The 4,665-nt window shown below is 36.4% G+C and overlaps 1 pseudogene; it reads right to left on the reverse strand.

Annotated features, from left to right (window-relative positions):
- Positions 1 to 997: 997 nt before the first annotated feature.
- Positions 998 to 4,665, reverse strand: part of LOC102846189 — a 38,864-nt pseudogene continuing 35,196 nt past the window's right edge.

Below are 4,665 nucleotides of genomic sequence, written 5' to 3' on the forward strand. Positions count from 1 at the left end.
AAACTTACTTAGGGTGATGTCATTATTTTCTTTTCATAACTGCTAAAATATTTTTTCCCATCTATTTTTAATAACCTCTCAGAGGTGTGAATCTCTAAAACCAGAATAAGCACTCATAATGAGTTTTGTTCTCAGCTGTGTGAACACACATCCAGAGCAGACTTCTGTAAAGGACTCTTACTCCAAAGTGCTTTCAACTCCTTTTTATTTTTTCCCCCCTTCTCCGTGAGTAATTTGATTTTGTCTTTATTTGAAAAGAAAATTTCATGGATATTTTAAGGAGATGGAGATAAGTATTTTCTAATCTTGTAAAATACACATCTACTTCAACATTTACTAACCTTGACACATTCACTAAAAATAAGGTTATGATGTTAAGACAGTGTGATTGCTGGAAAAAAATAATTTTGCCACCATATGTTTTACCTTAGATATGCTGAGCCAATTTTTTTCTAATGCAGACACTATATTTTGTTTTCCTCATAATCATTGTGTCGTATATATAGATTTAGTCTTAATAAATTGCAAATTTTAAGGAATATTGTTTTAAGGTATAATCTAAACTATAAGCTTCCCCATAACTGTTAAGTACATGGGTTTAGTAATAGTAAGGGTTATTTGTTGATTTTTGTAAACAGATTTTGGGGTTTTTTTTGTATTTTTTTAAACCCAGATTTCACAAACTTATCCCTGGAGAGACAAATTATTGGAGAAAGACTTCTTGCTTGGAGGGGTGGAGGGACAGTGCAGGAGAGGAAGACCATGGATGAGACAGATTGATAAAGCAATCGGGGCAGTGGAGTTGGTGTATCGGAATTAGTGAGACTGGCTCAGGACAGGGCCGGCTTCAGACCTGTTGTGTATAGGGTCTCTATGGATCACAGGTTACTTGATGGAACATAACAACAACAGCACTGGTACAAAATGGGCCCCACAGTTTCCTTTGTAATAAATGCTCTCCACTGCTTGCTGACTGCCTGTAAAAATTTGAAATAGCTCAAATGCTTCTATAAAACTGATCATATCCACCCAGTCATCTGTTCTGCTGGCTGCTATAGTCAGCCCTGTAGTAGTCACTCACTGTCTGGCTCTCAAGGTTAATGTAAGTGGAGTGGGTCAACACCTCAATGCTCTGCATCATTTGATTACTATAATCCCTATTGCCAGCACCTGTGCTTGCATTTAAGCAAAGTTCTATGTATCTGTGCTGCATGTTGGCTTTGTCTCTTGACATGACAGGAGCAGCTTCTTCATGACTTACAAACGCAACATCTGCTTCAGAGTCACTCCTCCATCCGGGCAATCTCAGTATACACTCACAGGACTGAGTGGAGAGAAGTTATAAACATCACTTTCAATTACTTTGTAAGGTAGCCCCTGCACGTGGACAACAAAATTCCTGTCCCATATCTGTGGTCTTACATTCCTGGTTGACAGGATGTGAAATCCCTTACAAACAAATTAGTGGTAAACTATAGCTGTCACTGGGACCGCTATATTACTCATAGCCCCCATATCCTGTGTTATAAGCCCAGACCCCATCTTGTCAAAGTTTGCTTGTTTGACAATGCCAATATATCTCCAGGCAGTACAGAACCAGTCATAGGGACCTGTCCAGTGTACAAATATGATCTGCACTAGAGTTGGATCTCACTTTTTTCTGACTGCTCTTGAACACATATGGCCTATGCCATATTTTTTTTTATTGTGCTTCCCTAGAACCTTCTCAACTAATTTCTGTGTAGCAAATTCAACAAAGGCTTCTCCTGTAATCTTACATTCATGTTAGGCTAGAAAAGTGATCATTTTAGATATGATTTCTAACCCAAATAAATGAACAATACCTTCTTTTGTGCATCTAAATGCAAGTCATAGAAGGGACAAAAAGCAATCATTGGCAGTGTGAGCACTATTTGGATTGCTGTACTCTACCACTCAAACCAGTTCTATAGGATCTGAATATCTCAATACAGCAGAGCTCTATGCTTTCTGACATTGCTAATGTCAAATGGATTATAGATGAGAAAACAAAGAATACCAGACGATTGTCTAGTTGTGTTTTTTTTACTGTGCAAAGACATTAAATTTTGTGAATCCTAACAAATTATGGCAAACATGCATAAGAATGGGAGTTCCAGAACACTTAATAGTGCAGGTTGTTGTGCAAACAGAACAATGAAACACTTGAATAGTTTAAAATTAGGAAAGATGTGTGTCAGAGTTATATCCTTTCTCCACACCTAGTGTGTTAGTATGCCGGACAAATTATTTAAGAAGCTGGGCCTTGTGGAGTAGAAGGTGGCATCAGGATTGAAGATAGACTCATCAATAATATTTATTATGCAGTTTACACAACCTTACTTGCTGAAAGTGAAGAGGACTTGAAGCGCTTACTTCAGAAGATCAAAGACTACAGCCTTCAACATGGTTTGCATCTTCACATCAAGAAAATAAAAACACTCACCACTGGACCTACAGATGGAGAAAATATTGAAATGTTCAGTTACTTTAGTCAGGAGATCAGGAGATATAGTGCACTAGGAATATCTGCAGTTACACCACTTGGCCAAATTATTGAGGAGCAATGATATTAGTTTGAGGACTAAAATGTGCCTTATTAAGACAATGGTATTTTTAATCACTTTCTATACTGCTAAAAGCCAGATAGTGAGTAAGGATGACAGAAAAATAATTGATATCTTTCAACTGCAGTGTTGGAGAAGAGTACTTCATATCCCATACATTGCCAAAAGAACAGATATATCTTGGAGATGGTGCAGCCAGGGTGCTCCTTGGAGGAAAGATGATAACGCTTTATCTGACATACTTTGGGAATGTTGTTAGGAGAGGCTATTCATTGGAAAGGTACATCATGCTTAGGAAGGTGGAGGGATGGTGAAAGGGAAGACTCTCAACCATGTAAATTTAAACAGTAACTGAAGCAATGAGCTTAAGTAGGTCAGAGATCACGAGGCTAGCATAGGTTAGGACAGGGTTCAAATCTGTTTTTCACAGGGTCACTCTGTGTCATACATAACTTGATAGCACCTAACAACAACATGCTTTGTCTTTCTTAAGGACACTTTTTACATCATTTGAGGCTGAGCCCTCAAATATGGAAACACAAAAGAGGAGGTACAGTTGTAGCAGATACTAGTAATTTGAATGTGGAATGTGAGTAACATAAGGTAGGAATATTGAGTATTGTTAACAAATAAATGCAAAGCATATATATTGACGTGCTAGGCCTGCCTGAAATGAAATGGATTAGCACGGGACATTTTGAATCAGGTGAACATATGATCTACTACACTGGTGATGAAAAGATGAGAAAAAATAGTTGCTTTTATAGTTAAAATACCATTTCTAGATCCATCTTGAAATACAATGTTATGAGTAACTGGAAAATATCCATATGCATACAAGGAAATCCAGTGACTACCACTATCATTAAAATACATGCACCAACAACTAGAGCAAAAGAGGAGGAAATAGAAGATTTCTACCAACTTTTGAAGTCAGAAATTGATGAAACTTGCAATCAAGATGCATTAATAATAATAATAATAATAATAAAGTGTCTAGAATGTAAAATTGGGAAAAGAGAAGAAGGATCAATAGTTGAAAAAACGTAGTATTATATGTATAATTTTTTTTTTTTATTTTGGTGTTCCTGTGGGCTAGCTTTAATTGTCTTCAGCTCCAATTTGAACGTTCACTTGTATGGTCTGTTCTGCATTCAGCACCTGGTCTGGTTCTCACTGCTGATACTGAGCTTCTCCAGTGACTTTTCTGCAGATATATAGTCAATCTGATTCCTGTGCAGTCCATCAGGTGAAGTCCATGTGTAAAGTAACCTTTGGGGTTTTTGTGTTTTTTTTAAAATATTTGCAATGAATAAATCATTAAGCATACAAAGTTACTCCCTTCGTAATTCAATCACAATTACAATGCAATAGAACGCATGGAGAAGCACATGTGAAAATCCAGTTGTCTTCTATTAAACCAGAAACTACGAGAGTGTAAAAAATGTACAATGTCACTGTTCTTATAATTTTTTAACTTTTAGAAAATACAGATACTTCTCAATAAAATGTTTATGTTGACATATTAAAAAAAACGTGGACTTAGTGACAGAAATAAAGCTGGAGATAGAAGGGTAGAACTTTGCACAATCAACAATTTATTCATTGCAAAGACATTTATAAGAAACATAAACACAGATTATTTAAAGGAATGTCACCTGATGGTATGCATAGGAACAAGATCAATTATATCTGTGGAAGGAGTAGCAGGGGAAGCTCAATATCCGTTGTGAAAACTAGGCACAGTGCTGATTGTGGAACACTACCAATTATTTAAATGTAAGTTCAAGTTGAAACTAAATAAAATTAAATCAAATACACAAGAATCATAATTTGATCTTGAGTCTATCCCCTTAAATTCCAAAGCCATCTCAGGAATAGGTTTGAGGTCTTGAATGAGAGAAGACCAAATGAGCTGTGGGATGATATCAAGAATATCATCCAAGAATACAAAAGGCTATTATAAAGACAGAAGAGGAAGAAAACACCAGGACTAATGTCAAAGGAGTTTTTGAATATTGCACTAGAGCACCAAGAAGCCAAAGTAAAGGGAAGACATCAAGAAACTAAGGAAATTAAG

Source organism: Elephantulus edwardii, unplaced genomic scaffold, assembly GCF_000299155.1.
Source record: "Elephantulus edwardii isolate Elephantulus edwardi_28Jun2011 unplaced genomic scaffold, EleEdw1.0 scaffold00020, whole genome shotgun sequence".
Taxonomy (NCBI): Eukaryota; Metazoa; Chordata; class Mammalia; order Macroscelidea; family Macroscelididae; genus Elephantulus; species Elephantulus edwardii.